Here is a 21,582-nt window from a genome sequence, read left to right on the forward strand (position 1 = left end):
TACTAAAAGGCAAAAAGCATGGTTTAAAGAGACACAGCAAGCATCAAACCTAGACTCCAATAAGGCAGGATGTAGGAAATATCAAATTGGAAATTTTAAACAATGACGCTAACTGCTCTAATGGAAAAAGTAGACAACATGCAAGAACAGATGGGTAATTATAGGCAAAGGGATGGAAATTCTAAGAAAGAACAAAAGATAAATGCTAGAAATCAAAACCATTGTGACAGAAATGAAGAATACCCTTGATGGCCTCATTAGTAGACCAGACACAGCCAAGGAAAGAATCAATGAGCTTGAGGATATATCAGGAGACGCTTCTGAAACTGAAAGACAAAGAGAAAAAAGACTGGGAAAAACAAACAAACAAAAGAGCAGAATATCCAAGAACTGTGGGACAACTACCACAGGTGTAAGACATACATAATAGGAATAACAAGGAAAAGTGAGAAAAAGGAACTGAGCATATTGACTGACACAACACCCATTAAAAATTTATAACTTGAAAGCAAAGGACACGACGTCTGAATCATTTGTAAATAATTTCTTTCCTCCTTTCTGTCTTAGAAGACCCCTGTCTGTTTCTGGCTGCCAAGTTTTTTTTCTCAAGAGCAGAAGGAATTCTTTAAGAAAGGTGAGAATTTGGGGCACCTGGGTAGCTCGGTTGGTTAAGCATCTGACTCTTGATTTCAACTCAGGTCATAATCTCAGGGTCTTGAGATCAAGTCTGTATTGGGCTCTATTACAGCAGGGAGTCCGCTGAGTTTCTCTCCCTCTCCCTCTGTCCCTCCCTCCGGCTCAGGCACTCCTTCAAAAATAAATAAATAAATCTTAAAAAAAAAAAAAGAGTGGTGAGAATTTTAAAAATCTGATTACCTTTGCAATTTGTAAGTACTTTCTAAAACCACAGGATTAACAAAGGAGATCCCATACCCGCCTTCGTAATTTCCATCCATCCCACCTTACCTGAACCTATGTAACTGTCAAAATATACATGGAGAGCTGAGAGGTAGGGAGAAGCCATGTGAACATTTATCAGTACAAAATGTAATCTCCTAAAAGCTACCTTATTAATTCAAGATGACTTGAGTGAGTTTTTACTCCAGCTCTTAATGTAATGGTTCACCGCGTCAGCTCATCCTTCCCCACGATAAATCTGTTTTGATGGTAATCTGTAAACACCAATTTCGAGTTCTTTCATATTCTAATTTTAGTTACACAGAAATGTCATAAAGTACAAAAAGAAATGAGTTTAAGGAAAAATTTTTCTAAAGATATATAATACACCAATTGTAAGCAGATGATGCTCAAATTTTGCGTAGAAGGCAAGAAAAGGATTCAAGTCCTCCTTTCCATTGTTTTGGTTTGATTTTTTGGTTTTGATTTTGGTGTTTTCTTTTCGTGCCTTCCAGCTCTTAGAGAAAAGGTCAGATACAAAAGATGGCAGATGTGAAATCCTGCCGGAAGTCTCTCATTTTGATCTTTGTTGTTACCTATTTCTTGCCAGATGTAAAGTTTGTTCATTTACAGGTGCAAATTTACCATAGAAACACATAAAGGGGTCCACAGCAAGTGGTATAAATCATGGTGCCTCTATTACACAGGTGGATCTGGCTAAAATGAATTTTAAAATAAGAGTCAGAAGGAAGAGGGGATTTTCTTAGCAGTAGATGGCAATCCTACGTTGTCTCCCCATCCTACCGCTTCACGGAATCATTTGAGTCCTGGGGCTATCATTTGCTTGGTTGTGGCAGAGGGAGCCGTCCCCGCGGGATGAGTCACACTGTCCTGTAAGTCAGATTCAAGTCTTCCTGGGCATAACAAACCAGGGCTCCTTATATGAAAACCAGGATACCTTAAAAAAGAAACTTTTCACTCCCTGTTCATGCTGTCCAGTCCCATAAATATTTCTAACAAGACATGTCAGGCCACAGTATCACTCAGCTCCCTCCACAAGGGCTGGTGACTATTCACAACCCCTCCTAAGAAATCCCGAAGAGGAAACAAGTGCCAACCTGAAAAATGGGGGGCCGCATCAGGAATAGCTGCTTGGGTGCTTGGGACATCTTAGCGTCCAGCCTGGTTCTGTGTCTGGCACTCTGTCCCCACTGTCCACGCTGCGGCCATGGAGCTGGATAACTGCAGTCAGAAAACCTACCGTAGACGCAGCCTGAAGTTCCCTACAACTGGGAAGAAAATGTTGGACACCCAAGTTGGGGAGTGGGGGCAGTGGGGATCCTAACCACCCCCTGCAGAGAGCGGTACCTAAAGAGCAACGGACACACAACACGCACACTCTCTCCTTCTCTCTCACACACACTCCCAAACTCAAACTCCCTGGTCACTGCGAGATGGTGAGATGATCCCCAGCAGTAATGGGCCCTAGAAAGGCCTCTTCCTGAACCATGGAAGACAGCGGAGGGGATTCCTGTGGGAATCCCGGCAGGTGGGGCGTGGGCTCTGGAATACACTGAGCAGCGGGAGGGAGGCGTGTGTCTTCCTGGGGCGTGGCGAGCTCGCAAGGGGCAGGAGTTGGGAGGCCAGTGGGGCAAGGTGGCTGCAGCGCCCCGGGGCAGCCCGAGGCTTGGGCGTTTGGGGGCGGGGCAAGGCGCGGCGGGAAACCCTGTAGGTGATCTAAGTCTGGCCTCTTTCCTCCATTGCAGTTGTTTGCCTCTTACAGCATCAGACCTCGGCTGGGTTTGACTTCTCAAGCCATTACTCCCCAGTCTTGTCATGTTAGGAAGTTACTTGCCCCCCCCCCCGGACTTCCATTTCCTCATCTGTAAAATGCGGTTGTAAATATTTCTTCCTTAGGGTAGCTCGAGAATCCAGTGAATGAATGTAAAGGTTTTCTGCTCGGTGCCTGGCACGTGGTAACTGTTCAGTACATTTTAGCTAAAACACTTAAGAATCCCATAACACACACAATCCACGAGGCTGCTGGGAGCATGTGTGCACTCCGGTGGAATTGAATTAACTTTCTTTCTGGATCGGTGCTATCCAATAGAAATAAAATGCAAACCGCATATGTGATTTTCTAGTACCTACATTAAAAGGGTAAAAAAAATCAAGTGAAATTAATTTTAGTAATACATTTTATTTAGCCCATTATATCCTAAATATTATCATTTCACCAGCCACATTTCAAGACCTTCAATGTCTTCCGTGCTGGACAGCACAGCTCAGACTCCTTGTCACCCTATGGGTCTCAGCTCAAATGTCACCACCACCTTTGAACATCTAAGTAACCACCTTGGTCTCCTCCCCACCCCCACCCCCCACATTCACCATGGCTTCATCCTGTTTTATTTCCTGCACATCATTTATCACCATGTGAAATGACCTTGCTTATTGTTTCCTTTTCCCCATTAGGATCTAAGCTGTAAGACCGCAGAGGTGGCTTCTTAGCGGACATGGTGCCCTGCCTACTGCAGACACCCACTGAATACTTGCCGAATGTATGAATGAATGAACAAACAAATTAATACATGACTGGATGTGGTATTATCTACCGACTCTACAGATTGAACTATCCATTTCTGACTAAGAAGATCTCTCTGCAGTGCGGAAATAGTATTCTATTTGAAGAATTCAAAGGATGCACAATTCTCAGGGATATAAAAACAGAATTCTACCATTTGGACAATTATGGTGGCAGTGGCAAGTGACTCAGCTACTACCTTTATACCTAGGTTATAAACTCCATCTCCCAGCTGTGATGGCATAAGTATCAGATGTTCTTCGATAGCCATTTATTTGCTTTATGCATTATCTAAAATGTATACCAACTCGATTTAAGATTTTTAAAAACAGTTTTAAAATAAAGCTTAATATATAAAAATATTAAACTGAGTCCAAATGGTGAAGAGCCAGTTAACTATGGCTAGGCTCACCTTCACTAAAAAGAGAGTAGCTGGCCTAGCATAGGAGTATGTATATATCTCTGTTGAGACAATTCTACAATAGGATTTTCTTGATAAAACGCATTTGAGCAATGGCTCAATAATGATAGTTAAAACCCATTTCTGGACGAGCTACTCAATTAAGGCAATAATGTGTTTGTGGTATTCATTCTAATGGACTCATTCGCTACTATAAAATCGTTAGTGAATAGTGGTTTCTAACCTGGCAGCCTAGTAGCGTTACCTAGAGAACTTTGCAAGGCAGGTGATTCCTAGGGTCTATCCTCAGAGATTCTAATTCAGACGATCTGTCAGGGCTTTGGAAACTCTTGTTAGAAGAGCTCTCTTGGTGTCTCCAGTAATGAGCTGGGTCTGGGACATTCTGCAGCAGAATTGTCCAATTATCACCAGAGGCAGATGAACCAGGACACCAAAGAGGCTCAATTTTCAAGGACAGTTCATGGGTGTGAGTCCCTCCCAAAGCCCTGTATCCAGTTTTGTGTTTGTAATTTTGCGTTCTTTTTCTTACACAAGGGAGCCCAAATTATAAAGGGTTCACTCCCCAGAAAACCTGGATCTGCTCCTGACCATAAACTATACTACAGCCAGAAAACGACAGCCACAGAGCAAATAGGCAGCCCTCTGCCTATTTTTGTACGGCTCATAGCCGGGAATGGTTGCTACATTTTTTTACTGGTCAGAAAAAACGAAAAGAATAATACTTCATGACACGTGAAAGTTATATGAAATTCAGATTTTGATTTCTATAGGTGGTTACATTGGCTCACAGCCATGCACACTCATTCACTTACAAATTGTCTGACGGCTGCCATGGCAGAGTTGGGCAGCTGCCACAGAGACTGTACGGCCTGCAAAGCTCAAAGTATTTATTCCCTGGCCTTTTACAGAAAATGTTTGCCAACCCTGACCTACACCATCAAGTGATAACATCATTGACACAACAGAACACTGATTTAAACGGGTTACTTCATTTAATGTGAAAAGCGTGCACGATGGGGGAAATGTTTAACATAAACAACTTAGAAACACTCCCAACTGTAGAAGGGAGAGTTTGCTTTATGAAAATCTACAAGTGACTGAATTCCCAAGTGAATATCAAAGAACCATAGCATCTTATTCAATATAAGTTAGAGTACGCTATGTTTGGTCTCTAGGTTAAGAGCAATGATTGGTGAGACCAAAGACTTTGGGAGATGATTAAGGATAGAATGATTACCAGTAAAAACCTTCCCAGGTAGGAAATACAGGAAGAATCTGGCAGGATGGTTGCAAAAGATGTATGTAGTTAGATTAACCATTAATCATAAAACAAGCATGCGCTCTGCAGAAAAGTATAGTAAAATGGTGCTAAAGTTGTACTTCAGAGTTAAGCTCTGAGGTGGGTTCCTAAACCAGTTAATCCAATACGTGAAACAAAACTAAAAACATTTGAGGGATAATGATTAGGTGAATTGGGCAAGAACTGTGACAGATCATCAAATTCTGGTAGCAAAGCAGATTAAAACTACTGATCTGGCTGTCCCTCTTCAGAGAAGTATGACAAGAAACTTATGCAGAGCTGTGCGAGGGTCACTCTGAAGATCTGAGATGGAAGAACGGAGTCTGTCAAAGGCCAGAGTACAACCTGAGTTGTTGTGAATGCTGACTGGCAGGGGGCCATAAATGTTGCAGATTTCGCAGTCAGGCAAACAGCAGAAAATTAGACCAAAGGGCAAATCGATTGGGAAGATCATTCAGCAAAGATGTTATTAGGTTGGGAGGTTAATGATGAAGGCATGGCTTTTTTATTAGTCCGTTGACTTTAAAGATCTCATGATTGCATTATACAAAAAAAAAGAACAAGAGTTCTAATTCCTTAACTGACTCAGGGGCCCAAGACTTTGAAGAGCCAAGTGGTCTGCTACTCCAGGTTCAGAGGGGATCTTAGCTGTATGAAGACCATTCGTTCTGTGCCTTTTTTTTTTTTTTAAGATTTATTTATTTATTTATTTGACAGAGAGAGAGAGACAGCCAGAGAGAGAGGGAACACAAGCAGTGGGAGTGAGAGGGGAAGAAGCAGGCTTTCAGCAGAGGAGCCTGATGTGGGCCTCGATCCCAGAACTCCGGGATCACGCCCCGAGCCAAAGGCAGATGCTTAATGACTGAGCCACCCAGGTGCCCCCGTTCTGTGTCTTTTGGAGAGATCACAGTCCTATGTTCCAAAGACGATCTGGGAATAATATCCCAACCATAGTCCAACATTTCCATGGTCATGATAAGAGAGGAGTCTTGAGGGCTGGAAGGTAAGAGGATTGTTGAGTCGATCTGAAGGATGAGTGATTTACCAGGCAGACAGACATAGGGAAAAAAGAAGTAAAGGAACATTTTGGAGCATCTGCCATGTGCTAGCCACTCTGCATTTGTTACTTCGTTCTCTCTACATCCCCTCAGTATAATTATCATTGATTCCACTAAACACCTGAAGAAACGGAGATGGTAAGTTTTGTAACAGGGAAAAACTTAGCGTATCTGACTCCATATTGCTTCTATTTCCCTTGCTGCTGTGACCTGTAGCTTAAATCTTCTGCTTACACCTAAGATGTGCATAAACTGCTTTTTACCCAAAATCTACCTCACTCGAGGAGATAAGGAAATATGGACAGAAATGACTATGCTCTGTTTAAGATTTACAGGATCGACATGACCAGATTCCTGTACGCAAAGATCAACTGACCAAGGTCAAAGAAGTTACACGACTTTCCTGGGATGTCTACAGATAATCAGTCACCTTTGACTCCAACCCCATTCTGCTTCTCCGTTATGCTAACATAGAAGAAGCTTAAATTTCTTGCCAAGGGGAGATGGTTCTTCAGGACAATAGTCCCCCATCTCTTTGGTTTGCTGGCTTTCCAAATAAAGTTGCTTTTCTCACCCCAACATCTTGCTCTCAACTTGTTGGCCTGTCATGTGGCAAGCAGAATGACCTTGGACTCAGTTACAGTTTCATGCTTACAATCACCCAGCCAGTAATGGTAGAATTGAAATACGAACTCAGGTCTGACTGTCTGCCTGGCCCTGAGTCCTTACTCCTTCTCACTCACCATCCTGCTCCCAGCAGGCTCTCCAAGCAGAGAAAGCAACAGGCAGAAAAGCCCAGCATCATATACGCTTCCCACTTTCAGTGACCATCAAGACATTCCTTTAAGTTTACCAGAGTTATAAAAACAAAACTAAACTAATACCCTTAATTAATTAATTATACTGTCTCCAAGTTGGAAGATCACATTCCCCATCGTAGTCTTTCTTAAAACAAATTGCCATGTTCTAAACCTAGGAAATGTCCTCTATTAGGTCCCTTTGAAACTTCACAGAATTTAAACCTGCAAACTGGCTGTAAAAATTGCATCATAGGTTAGTGCACAGTTTTGCAGACTACAGATTGCCCCAGACAGGCAAGCAGATCTTTTGGCTCCTTGCTCCATCTGTGACTAGTTTGTCACCGTATTCCAATTAGAAATGAGGTTGTAATTCTAAGTCTTCCCTCCCCATGGGGTTTCTTTACACAGGCCATTACAGTAATGAGTTACATGGTCTTTCCTCAGGTGATGGTCAGTGGTAAAAACACATTCAGCAGATCGTCAGAGCAATTAGTACAAGCTTCTTTAAAAATTGGTTAAGGAACATGTGCTACCATTTAGAAGTCCTTCAAGTTATGTGATCAATTTGTAGATATTTCTATTCCTTCTAAAACTGCATCTTCGAATTTGTCAGAGCTTGAAGTATTTACACCCCCCCCCCCCCCATTATAAACCACTCGAAAGAGGCCATAGGAAGACACTACTATCAAGCAATGCTGTCTTAAAGAATCCTGGCCACTCTGAATTTAGTAGATTTCTTTTGTAAACCTAGGCCTAATCTCAGATTAAACAGAACAAATGGTAGCTAAATAGATGGCCTCTTCAAATCTGTTTGCTTTACCACAGATGAACAAGCCAAGACTTTCTTAATTTGTAGTTGAGAGCTCTCTTCCCAACTTAGAAGCAGATGGAAAAGGAAGACCAACCACCAACCTAAACAGAGATTCTGTAATTATAGGATTTTAGGTTTGGAGTCACTTCACTTAATCTTTGCATGACCCAGAATTCAACCCAGAAGATGAAAAGAACAGCATTTTCAATTCTATTTATGAAAATGAAGGACTTGGCTAGAGCTAATAAAGCCGAGGGAAAAAAATATAAGTTGTTAGTCAAAGCAACATAATCCTCACTCCAATGCAAAGTGGGAAAAAAAAAATTTAGTTGTACATGATTTCCATTGTAAGAGGTAATACTTTTGCATACAGACTTGTAAAAGAGGACATAATATCCTGAAGGTGAATTACTCCATGTGGGAGAACCATATTAAGATTCCACTGTTGAGGGGCGCCTGGGTGGCTCAGTCGTTAAGCGTCTGCCTTCGGCTCAGGGCGTGATCCCGGCGTTATGGGATCGAGCCCCACATCAGGCTCCTCTACTGGGAGCCTGCTTCTTCCTCTCCTACTCCCCCTGCTCTGCTTGTGCTCCCTCTCTCTCTGGCTGTCTCTCTCTGTCAAATAAATAAAATCTTTAAAAAAAAAAAAAAAAAGATTCCACTGTTGAAGAAATGCCTGAAGCTTATCAGATCTAAATAAAAGATTGATGGTGATTCTGAGTTTAAAATTTAATGCCCAAGCTAGCTACTAAATTTTACATTACAAGAATGTTGGTGGTACTGTAAATCAATAAAATCAATTTTGCCATCTTAGGGGATAGATTTTATAACATAAAAATTATTTACCTCTTGCGCTTTTTCAGAGGGCATGGTTTACTTATTTCACTCACTGTCACTTGTCAAAATTTTCATTTTGATGGATTTAATGGGTAATATTTCATACATGCTTCATTAGAAATCCCATTCTTTTAAAAATGCCCTGTTTCCCCCAGAAATTACTGATAAACATGATCATTTCTACCCATAACATGGTATATGGGTTTGCAGATACGATCTAATAACATGATATACCCATATTCAAGAAAGCAATTCCCAACTTTTAATTATGTTTAAACTGATCCTCTTCCTGGAAAAAGGAACTTCAAGACAGCTACATTGTGCTGTGAAGAAATAATCAATATAATAATCAGAGCTATGAGGCTGCTTTGTAAATAAATGGTAAGTGTCTGTTTATCCAACACCTTAGTTACTACGTAAGTCTTTTCCCAAAACCAGGTTACCAATTCACAGGAGCTTTATCTTTGGCTAAGCCCATCTCTCCAGTGAGTTAAAGGCTTGTGAGAGAAAGTAAGTAACCTTTCTTGGGTTTAAAATGGACTGTGAGATGAGGACCCGTGAAATGCCACTCAAAGGCAAGAGTCACAGTGTTTTCCTCTGCACGATGTCATTAATGTTCCCACCGATCTCCCTTCCCCAACCCCCGGGAGGGAAAAAGCCATCTTACTAAATAATGCAAATGTAAGTACTATAACAACATATGCCTCCAAATTGTGTTTTCGTAAAATTATAACATCAAGATTTTGATCACTGGGGCTGATCAGATACTCGGTGACGTTTATAAACAAGAAATCAAAGATGACAGTGTGGAAAAACATCACAAATGCTATCCTAAGTAATCATTTAAAACATACTTCAAAATAAACTATGATAAGAACTTCCAGTTTATTAACTCAGAATTAGAATTTGAGAAAGACACATTTCCAGGTCAATAGTGAAATATTTATTACTTTGTTTTCTTAACATGGAGGAGGACGTATTTTAATCATTAATGTCATATGTGCATCAGGCTAGCTAGGAGGAAGGCCATTTTAAAGAACACTAATCATTTTAATTCAAGATAAAGATATAAAGAGCACTAATCAATCATATTTAAGTTCTGAAATCAAGAATTTACTCAGAAAATCTTTTCTAGGTTTTCATCAGCTAATACGATTATTCTTTAAAAATGTTTGTAGAATCAAATTGAAGCCCTTTTCTCTTTCCCAGGTCACTTGCACCATTACCCTCTCTATAAAATCCCATAGAAAAACACAAAATATATGACATCCATTGTTTTCTAATTTATAAGGTTTTTTGAAATTACAAAAGATACAAACACTCGTACGCAAGTCAAACATTTCAGAGGTGTACAACACCCCTTCCCCTTCTCCAATCCCCTCCCCCGGAGAAACCCAATGTTAACAAGGTAGTGTATCTCCTCCACACCAAACAAATACGTGCGAGTGCATCCATCCAAACACAAATGCAGAATTATAAAAGTTCTGCTTTATAAAGGCAGAATCAAATTATCCAGATTATTCTCTATATTAATGAGGACTCTTTTTGATTACAACTAACAGAAACAGAAAGCGGTTTAAGTAGAAGGGAGGATTTATTGGTTGGCTTCAAGCATAGCTGGATCTAGGGACTAAAATCAGCCCCAGGTCTAGCTTTGTCTTGCTTCAGTTTTTCTCTATATTGGGACGTTCTTGGGAAAGTCTCTCCTGTGGCGGCAAAGGGGTGCCGCAGCTCTGACTATACATCTTTATAGTTCCAAACCCAGGAGAAAAGAGAGTATGATTCTTTTTCAACAGGATCAATGAAAGTTCTGAGATTTGCACTCACTGCCTCTGATTAGATTACATGTTCATCCCTGAATCAATCCCTGTGGCTGGAGGAATGCTCTGATTCTCCAGGCATGTGTCATGGGCACACATGGATTGAGAACAGGGGCCTTAGTTTGGGCTGCCATATAAAAATATCCTACACCAAGGAGTTTAAACAACAAGCATTTATTTTTCACAATTCTAGAGGCTGGAAAGTCCAATGTCAAGGTGCTTTAAGATCCGGTATCAGGTAAGGACGCTCTTCCTGGTTTGCAACTGGCTGTCTTGGAGTGAGAATGAGAGACAGAGACAAAGAGGCAGAGAAAGACAGAGAAAGAGATGGAGGAAAAGGAGTGAGGAGCAAGGGGAGGTGGAGGGAGAAGGAGAAGGACTGAGAGAAAGCTCTCATGTCTCTTCTTATAAGGGCACTAATCCCATTCATGAGGGCTCCACCCTCATGGGCTATTACCTCCCAACAGCCCCGCTTCCTAATACCATCACATTGGGAGTAATGACTGCAACATTTGAATTCCGTGAGGGGGTGTGTGTGTGACACAAACACTCCCAAAAGGAAAACCCAGGTCCTATTTTACAAAAAAGGTAAACGAATCTTGGGTCAGCAAAACCAACACATTATCTATTACATCCTGTATCCTCCTTTCTTCACTTAGTATTATAGCATGAATATCCCTCCATATAATCAGTGTAAATATCATATCAGTAATGGAAAAAACACCTCATTTTGTAAATCCCCATAGAATTTATACCATTCTATTCCCGATGGACGTTCAGCTGTCCCTGCTCCCTCCACTTCCCCCACTTCCCACAGTTTTATATTATAAACAGTGCTGCAAGAAACATCCTTGTATTGCCGATTCATTTATTTCTGTGATATAGATTCCTCAAAGTGGGATTGCAAGTTCAAAAGATGAACATGTTTAATGTTTTGATATTTGCTGCCTCATTATATTTCAAAATCTGTTGTTTGCATTCCCGTCAACGACGTGGGATGAGAATGCTGGTTCTTTCCATCATTTATGATGTTACTATATATGTTAATGTTATTATATAGGATATTATATAACCCATTGGATATTATGACCTCTTCAGTTTTTTAAAATCTCAAGGGAATAAAACAATATTACACTCATAAAAAGAATGACAAAGGGCACCTGGGTGGCTCAGTCGGTTAAGCGTCTGCCTTTGGCTCAGGTCATGATCCCAGGGTCCTGGGATCGAGCCCCGCATTGGGCTCCCTGCTCAGCGGGGAGCCTGCTTCTCCCTTGGCCTGCCACTCCACCTGCTCGTGCTCTCTCTCTCTCAAATAAATAAATAAAATCTTTTAAAAAATAAAAAGAATGATGAATCTGCATATGCGAGAAACATTTAAAATCTGTATGTCAATAAAAAGACAACTTCTACAATCTTGAAAGCCAGACTCAGACCAGAAGAGAATATTTGCGGCAGGTATGACCAGATGAAGGCTTCAGGTTCCTCATTTGATCTCCTTTACCAGTTAGTGACAATTTGATTTTTTCATATTTTTATTGGCCACTTGCTTTTCCTCCTCTGCAATTAACCTGTTCACATCCTTTGTTTATTTTTTAATGGATTGCTGATATTTTTTTCACCAGCTTTAAAAGTTCTTTATATATTAAGAATGATTTCTGAATTTTATCTATTCTTTTTTTTAGGAGCATATTTTTATTCTTTTTTTATAAAGCTATTTTGTATACTTTAATTTCAGAACAAAATAAACTAAAAACCCTACAATACACAGCCAAACCCCTTAACAAATATGGGAAAGGCTAGGGCTTGAGGCCCTTGTATCCTGCCTCAAAGACAGGAGAAAAATAAAAAAAACGCTAGACACCAGCAGAGGGAACCAGGTGAACTGGGGCCACTCCGGGCTGCTGGGGAGCCATGGGGCCACTATTCACGGGGCACAAGGTCTATAGGTAGAAACTTCTAATCCACCTCTTCCATGAGAGAGGCATCCTCGTCACCCTCAGGGGTGGGCTGGTGTGGGGGGGGTCTCATCAGGAACAGCAGCACGGGCTTCTCTGCGGTCACTTTAGGTCACTTTATCTTCCTCAGTGCCCAGGCCTAGCTTCATCGTGTGGTGGATGTGGTGGGAGTGAGTCTCGGGATCCTCCAGTGAGAAGCCAGAGAAAGCAGAGCCCTTTTAAACAGCAGCACGGCCAGGTCCTCGACAGCCTTGTCACTCTTGTCGGCCTCCGCCTTCTGCCACAGCATCTCCGCAACGGGGTGGTCAGGGTTGATCTCCAGGTGCTTTTTGGCCATCGTGTAGCCCATTGCAGCATTGTCTCCAAGAGCCTGGGCCGTCGTGATCCTCTCATGTTGGCCGTCCAGCCACAGGTGCTAGTCACACTGCAACTAGTCACACTGCAGTCACACCAGCCTGCTGGAGACTGTCACCTTCTCAACCTTCTTATCCAAGGTTTCTTTCGTGAGTTTGCAGAGCTTCTCAGACTGGGCTTTGCTCTCCTTCTTTTTCTTCTTCTCCTCTTCATCCTCAGGCAGCTCCACGCCCTCCTCAGTAACCGAGACCAGAGTCTTCCCATCAAACTCCTTGAGCCGCACCTCACAGCACTCGGCAACAGTCTCCGTCATACACACTACCTTGAAGCCCCACTCTGCATTTGCCTCACAATAGCAGAGCCGGCAACCTGCTCTTTGCTCTCACCAGTGATATGATAGCTGGACTTCGGGGTCTCCATCACCCGGAGACATACTCTGCAAGAGAAGTCATCTCACCTCCACACTGAGAAGGGTGACAGTGCAGTAGCTGAGACAGGCCGTGCCGATGAGTTGAGCTCTCATGGATTCCAAGCTTTAGGTTTTTGGAGAAGGCCTCGTAGAATTTCCTATAGTTCTCCTTGTCTTCTGCTAGCTCCGAGGAGAGCTCAAGGCATTCCTTTACGATGTTTTTGCAAATGACCTTCAAGATTTTGCTCTGCTGGAGGATTTCTAGGGAGATGCTCGGGAGCAGGTCCTCAGAGTCAACCACACCACGGGTGAAGCTGAGACACTCTGGCGGCAAGTGATCACGGCTCTGCGCGATGAACACCTGGTGGGCATAGAGCTCAATGTTCCTTTTCTTCTTGTCCTCAAAGAGGTTGAAAGGAGCCCCAGAGGGGATGAACAGCAAGGCCCTGAATTCCAGCTGACCTTCGACAGAGAAGTGCTTGACTGCCAAGTAGTCTTCCCAGTCATTGGTAATAAGAACGTGTATTTATTCTCATGTAAGATTAGTGACTTTTCATTAGTTAACATCGTATATTGAATTATGTTGATGTATTTCCTAAGGTTGAATCACCTTTGCATGTGGTCACAGGGCATTATTCTCTGCATCCACTTTTAAATTCAGATTCCAGTTATTTTATTTTGGATCTTTCTCTATGGAGAGAGATATATTGTTTTCCTTTGTTCATACATTTTATTTTTAAGCTTTCTTTCTACATGTATACATTTATTAAAATTCCTAAGTGTAATCAGAAGTATTTGCATCTTTTGTTCTCCTTTTTGCTTCGTTATTCCCCACTTTCCTTATCCTCATCACCCACGTCATTCTTTCCCCACCCTCTCCTTTCCTTCCATGTGCACATAACCATGTTAAAAATAGATTATGAATCTTTCCATGTTTTTTCTTCAAGGTGATATAATCTTATAAATATAGATGTGTGTATATGTATGGTTTTAGTTTGTCCTCCTAGGGATTTTTCTTTTTTCGGGGGACAGTGGGAGTAGGGGTGAGATTCTTTTTGAATCTATGGGTTGTTGTTTTTTTCTTTTTCCCCATCAGTTCTGGAAATTCACACGCACACAAATTCTAAGGAACAAAATGTCTTCCAGCAAACACTTCCAGCATACTAGGACATAAGGCACCATGAACAATATCCAGCAGAACAGGTAGGTATCAGCAAAGGACTCCAGAGACCTCAGATACTGAACATATCAGACACCAAATATAAAATAACTATGTCTAACAATTTTAAAGAAATACAAGACAAGCTTGAACTATGGACAGGCAATAAGAAATCATTTTAAAGTATCAGAGACTTAAGGACCATTTAAAACTTATAAGAATGAAAACTATAATGATGAAATTAAAAACTCAATGGAAGATTTCTATTTCTGGCAATAGTGGTTACCAAGATGTTTTGGACCACTCTCCCACTGAAAATAGCTAAAAATGCTGGCTAGATCAGAAAAAATATCTTAGAGGCACCAAAGAGCTAACAGAACAGTAAGAAATAACCAAGCCAAAACCTAAATGCAAGTGGAAATACAGAAAAATAAGCATAATGATGAAGCCAGTATTTATTCATTCAAGATAATTTCTAAATGTACTTTAACTTTGTGTGAGGGCATGCCTCGTAACCTCATGTCTTGATGACCCTATGAACGAGGCCTCAACACTGAATGGCTGTCGCCTATGCTGTGGGGAGACTCAACAAACGGGCTTGTCTGGACAGGGGCCAATTGGGAGGCACTTCTCTGCACATCTCAGAATGAGATCTGTCCCTTGAAAGTCGAGACACTGACAGCCAACTCTGCAGGACCAGCAAAACGATGGGTTTGCAAACCCTTAGCTAGCAATATCCAAGTAGGATGGGTTGGGATGAGGATGGAAAGGACGAGCTAGCCTGTCATTCTTCCCATCTGCCTTACCCACAACAAAGAGGGTGGGGGAGAGGGCATGATGCTCACCCTCAGTTTCTGAACTGAGTTCAGACCCGCTGTCCTCCCTGTACCACAGTCGCCATGTGACGATTCCCTGCTGCAACCTCCTTGCCTGCCCGGGTCGATGCATTAGGCTGAGTTCAACCGCATACACAGCGTATTCTGACACTCGGGGCTGTTGCTCAGGGCTCTGACAACACTTACTGCCAGTACTCCAGCATCAGTTAGGATGCTTCTAGCTTCGCGGAACAGAAGGTCCAGCTCAGAAGAGCTTAGACACAATAAAAGGGGATGTTTTTAAACGTTCTAGAGAGGATTCTCAGTTTAAGCACTAAAAATTGATTTTGACTGATCTAGGGAATAACACATTTGTTGAAAGGATGTTGGGTAAGTCAAAGGGTAGGTAGAACTGCAGCGGAACGTAGGCCACAGAAGCAGTTTGGTAAAGACAGTGAGCTACATTCTGACCCTGGGATTCAGGATACTAAGTGCTACTTCTGGAACTGTTGCTCTAGGACATTGCATGGTTTTTGTTTGTTTGTTTGTTTTTTAAATAATAATATTTTTTTATTATATTATGTTAGTCACTATACAGCACATCCCTAGTTTTTGATGTAAAGTTCCATGGTTCATTACTTGCATATAACACCCAGTGCACCATGCAATACTACCCATCACCAGCCTATCCCATTCCCCCACCCCCCCGAAGCCCTCAGTTTGTTTCCCAGAGTCCGTCGTCTGTCATGGTTCATTCCCCCTTCTGTTTACCCCCCCTTCTTCTTCCCTTTCTTCTCCTATCAATCTTCCTACTTCTTATGTTCCATAAATGAGTGAAACCATATGATAATTGTCTTTCTCTGCTTGACTTATTTTGCTTTGCATTATCTCCTCCAGTGCTGTCCGTGTTGCTGCAAATGTTGAGAACTTGTTCTTTTTGATGGCTGAGTAATATTCCATTGTATATATGGACCACATCTTCTTAATCCAGTCATCTGTTGAAGGGCATCTCGGCTAGGACATTGCATGTTGCTACTGTCCACCACACCTGCAGCCAACAAAATGAATTCTCCAACTTCTTCATGTCGCTAGCTCGGGACTCACAGAACCACATAGGTGGTTCAGATGGTCAAGCAGAGAAGAGAAGCCTGTGCCTCAGCTGTGAAGCTGCCTTAGACTATGGATATCTGGCCCTCAGTGCTTCTACACTGGGAAGCATCTCTGTCCCCCACTGATATGCATGTGGTGGGATATCCCCAAACATGGCAATGTGCTGAGAAGCAGGTCTGGAACTCACAACCATATACCACATTCACTCATTATCAATTTAGGTATTACTATGAAACAAACACCCATAAATTCTCAGAGGCATATGAAAATAAAATATTTTTATAGCTCCAAGGTTGGGGGGTTGAACTTCCAGGCTTCTGAGGCCCAGGGTTGGAACTGACAAGCTTTCACTCGCTCTTATTCTGTTGGCCAAACCCAGAGTTGAAGGAGAAGAGCATCTGAACTCCAGAAATTCCACAGAAATCCTGAGCTCCCAGCTGACTGAGTTCCCATGTCCAGGCCCTGTGGAATTTCATGAATTACCAGAACCCATTACTTGGCTCCAGAGGCTGGGATTACTTTGATTGATTTAGGCCAGTTAGGGATCATCCCTGGAGTTAGGGGTGAGGATAATTCCACTTAAATAACATGGTGTTTTTTTTTTTTTTTTTTTTTTTTGCCAAATGGGTTTTGAGGCTTAATGGATGTTGGGGAGAAAACACTGTCCTCTCTCCAACTAGTCTCACTGGTCTTTCAGAACCTATATTTTATACCTTCTGTAATTAATTTTTTAAAAAATGCACTGATTACCTTCCCAAATAGACAATAGGATCATGTGAACAAGGACTAGTTTTATATTGTAAGGAGTCCCTGAGTACTGAACACATGATAAGCATTCAGTAAATGGTAATAAATTAAAGACTGGTTCTCCATTGCTCCGTTGTTGGTGATCAATTAATCAAGACCATGAAAGTAAAGTTGAATTGAGTCAAATAATTAAATAACTAGACTTTTCACCAGTTGTTTTAGTTTTTCACAGATACTCATTAAATTTTTACACAAAATGAGAGTAAAATATTTATTTTTCACATAACACGGGCTATAGGGATTTCTTTTAAAGAGTTTTGAACTAGTTGGGAAAAAAGCATCACCTAAATCTAAGCTTTGTTCTTATTTCTCTCAGAGCCCTAAAATTGTCATAAAGGGTCTTCTTTATGAGGTAGGTATTTATTGTGTTGCCTCTGAGTTTATGTTTTTTTTTTTTTTAAAGATTTTATTTATTTATTTGACAGAGATAGAGACAGCCAGCGAGAGAGGGAACACAAGCAGGGGGAGTGGGAGAGGAAGAAGCAGGCTTCCAGCAGAGGAGCCTGATGTGGGGCTCGATCCTAGAACTCCAGGATCACGGCCTGAGCCGAAGGCAGACGCTTAACGACTGAGCCACCCAGGCGCCCCTGAGTTTATGTTTTTGATTAACTTCTATATCCCTTTCTTCCCTCTACCCCAATCTACGGGACAATTAATACCGTTGGTTATTAGAAGAAACATATTTCTTCAAAAGTGTGCCTTGCCCTGTTTAGTGCCAAAATGAATTCCCCTTTGGGTGAACTGGTATAGTAATATACTTCATAATTACTATTCTTACTCTATTAACTATTCAGTAAATAGTGCAGAAAGTGCTTTAGAGACCAAGCTTTTCTAACTCCCTCATCATTTGCAGATGAGCACTATAAAGAAATTGTTTTTGGAGTTTTTTGAACATCCATTGGGAGTTAAAGAAGTAACTGACTTACATAATTAACATGGAAATTTGGCAAAAAGCAAAGTTTTATGGATTGAGTGTCTATTTACAAAAGGAGTTTATAGTGAATTAAAAAAAAAAAAGTGTTTCAGAGACTTCTAAGTTTCCAAGGATCTGAGTAAGGAAAGCAGTTCCATGCCTCCAATGTTAAGCAACAGTAACTAGAAAGTTGGACTTGCCATCTTCATTTTACACGATTGGTGTAGTGAAGCGCCTTGATGCCCCCATCCTTCACTCTTTGTACCCACTCTCTTTGCAATGTGACTTTGCACCTAACTCCCCCTAGGGTGAGTCCTTCAACTCTGGGTTTGGCCAACAGAATAAGAGAGAGTGGAAGGGTGTCAGTTCCAACCCTGGGCCTCAGAAGCCATGAAGCTCAACCCCCCAATCTTAGAGCTATATAAATATTTTATTCTCATATGCCTAGTAAGTCTAGGCAAGGAGCACAAGGAGCCCTGGGCAGAGAGGAGGGGTGGCTGTGACCTGCTATGGGCAAACAACAGGAGAAGCAGAGGAGGTCACCGTTGGGGTGGAGTCGGAGGTGGGGGCTGTTTTCTCTCCCCCTACCAATGTTCTTGGCAAAGCATTGCCTGCCTGGTGCCATCTTGAGACAAAGTAGCAACTGGACGAGGGTGCCAGAGCCTAGCCAGGGTGAAGAAGATAACAATGGGGCCCTCCCTCCCCTCCACAGCCCAAGGGCTAGGGAATTACCAACCAGGGGGGAAGCAATCTCAGTAAAGGGCAGGACAGGGGTGGTGGTTCTCCGAGAGGCATTTGCATAGAGCATATGGGGATGAGGTGAGGGGTAGGACAGCCCCGGCTGTGGCACTGGGGGCTCTTCTGATACTCGCCTGGAGGAAGTCATCTACAAGTTTAAAGCCCAGCTCTGTCACTAACAGCCTTGAACAGGTCATTAACCACTTAGTATCTTTACTGGTAAAATGGGGATAATAATAACACCTACCTCAGAGCGTTCTTGTGAGGACTGAGTGACATAATGCATGTAAGGCATTTAGAACTTATATGTACATAAGTATGTACACGCATATGGCAGCAATCCCTCCCCAGATATATGTCCCAATCAGTTCTCAGCCAGGTCTATAAAGGGGCAGAGATGAGGAGAGTCACTGTAAAGCTCTTCATGGGAGCTCATCCTGAGGGGGATAAATGCACTCTACAGAATGCTAGGGATCACTTGGAAGCAATGAACCCGAGGTACGTATAACAAATACATACGGATCCTTAAAACCCACTGTTGATTGTAAAACATAAATAGAACAAAGTCTGTGGCACAACACTATTATTAAAAATTTAAAACATATACCAAACAACACCTGACATTTTACAATATTGTACTTGTATCAAAGGGTATTTATCTACTATCTTATGGTGGATGCCTACATGGAAGGGGATGGAATGAAAATGGACATCAGGGCTGAGTGGGAGAAATATCAATGAAAGAAAGGGAATAATAGTGTACCAGGAACTGAGGTATATGATTGACTCCCTGTTTTTTACCTGAAACATAAAAAAAAAAAAAAAAAAAAGGAAAGAAAGAAAGAAGAAAGAATAGGAGTGAGGGAGGGAGAGAGAGGGGAGGGAATGAATAACATAATTAGTGTCTGGGCTGCAAGTGGGATGATTGACAATGAATAGGGTAGTCAGGGAAGGCCTCTCTGAAGAGGTGACATTTAGGCCAAAGCCTGAACAGTGTGAAGCCTGTCATATGATGATTTGGGAATATGAATTCCAGGCAGAGGGAATAGCATGTGCTAAGACCCTGAAACAGAAATATGACATATTTGAAGAATAGGGGAAAAAAGACGAGTGTTTTGGAGCACAGTGAGCAAATAAAGGTGAGTTTTAATTTTAAAAGATGGTCTGGTAAAGGCCTTTCCTCATACACTGGTCTATATGTATAGGTGGTTTAGGACAATTCGTTTCACAGAATTGGTAATTCCCCGGGAGAAGGGAAGTCCTCTGTGGGCTTATGGTGACCTGGCTTGTGACAGGGAAGGAAGAGGTGAGCATCAGGCAACAGGAGAGGAGCAGAACCGATTTGCTCCCTCGGGTGTAGAGGAAGCAAATTTTAGCGGGGCCCACAACCTAAGTTCTCCCCACCGATTGCTGGGCAGCCAGCTAAGTACCTGGTTGGGCCGGACTTCTGACATAGCACTATCCCTGATGTGGTCCTGCTTTCACCCATGCCCTCAACACTTCCTGGCAATAGCACGTCCCTGGGACCACTGTCGACATCTGTCCCCTCTGGGATTTAAGCAGTGGTCTCTTTTTGCCCCCCTTCCACACCTTTCCAGAGAACATACTTTTCTTGGTTTCTTTCAAAATAGCATCTGGTGTATCAAAACTACAAACCTCAAGTTTTCTCATCTGTCCTGGGGTGTTGATCTCTCATCACCCTACCAAATGCTGAATGTCTCCTGAAACAGCAAACAAATAAGCAAAAAAAAAAAAAAAAAAAAAAAAAAAAAAAAAAAAAAAAAGCCCACCCCCCCCACCAACAAACAAAAACCAATAACAAGCTGTTTTTCATGAACAAGAAATCTTTGAGAACAGAGACCTAGTCTATCTTGATTTCCATCTATCCTCATGCCTAGAAAGATGCCAGGCCTACAGTAGGTGCTCAGTAAAATGGGTTGAATGATTCATACACATACACACACTTAAAATGATGAAAAAAATCATATATTGTTCCCATGGCAAAAGTTCCAACTGGAATTCATCTTTCTCAAGATAACAAGCATAAATGTAGCTTCGTTCAGCACCAATTTTTGCTCACTTGATTTTCCTCATTGGAGCTCTAACGAGTAATGAAAATGCTTATTGAGTACTATGTGCCAGACACTGAACCTCATTTAAAATCCAAGACAACCCTATGGATTAAGGACTATCTTATCCTCACCTAAAAGAAAAGAAAGATGAAGCTTAAAGAGATATAGGAATCTTTAAGTGATGGCTAGATCTGGGTTTTTAATCCCAGGTCACCTAACCCCAGAATTCTTGGATGAACTCTGAAACTCAGGTCAATTTCGCAAAAATAAAATGTATTGAAGTTGTACCTGAAACAGCAACTACTCTTCTGAATATTGTTTTTCTTTTCTAGACTAACCATTGGCATCCATATATTAAAGCATGTTTTAAGGAACTGAAAACTTTTCACAATATTGCAATGATTTAAAAAATAAGGTTACAGGACAGCTTGCAAAAGAGCAGCGGAGAAAGAATAGAAGTGAAGTCTTCTAAGTCATGGGCTGTCCTTTGCACTGAGTCCATGTTTATTTAATTTTAGTTTTCAGCTGGAAATTCCCTTTTTTTCCTCTATTTTTCCTTCTTTTTCTTTGTTCTAATGGTTTAATTAATTTTTGAGCTCATAAAACAATGTCTGAGCATTGTGACAATTTTGCTGCAGTAAACATTCTTTGTCTGAGTTCCCTAGAAATTATAGCCTGAGGCAAAATTTACATTCTAAAGCTTTACTGGAAGAATGCAAGCC

General features: G+C 41.6%; 1 pseudogene; it reads right to left on the reverse strand.

Annotated features, from left to right (window-relative positions):
• Positions 1-12,484: 12,484 nt before the first annotated feature.
• On the reverse strand, positions 12,485-13,769 carry LOC103681562 (annotated as a pseudogene).
• Between the last annotated feature and the right edge of the window lie 7,813 nt (positions 13,770-21,582).

The sequence above is a fragment of the Ursus maritimus genome, unplaced genomic scaffold (genome assembly GCF_017311325.1).
Source record: "Ursus maritimus isolate PB19 unplaced genomic scaffold, ASM1731132v1 scaffold_20, whole genome shotgun sequence".
Classification (NCBI taxonomy): Eukaryota; Metazoa; Chordata; class Mammalia; order Carnivora; family Ursidae; genus Ursus; species Ursus maritimus.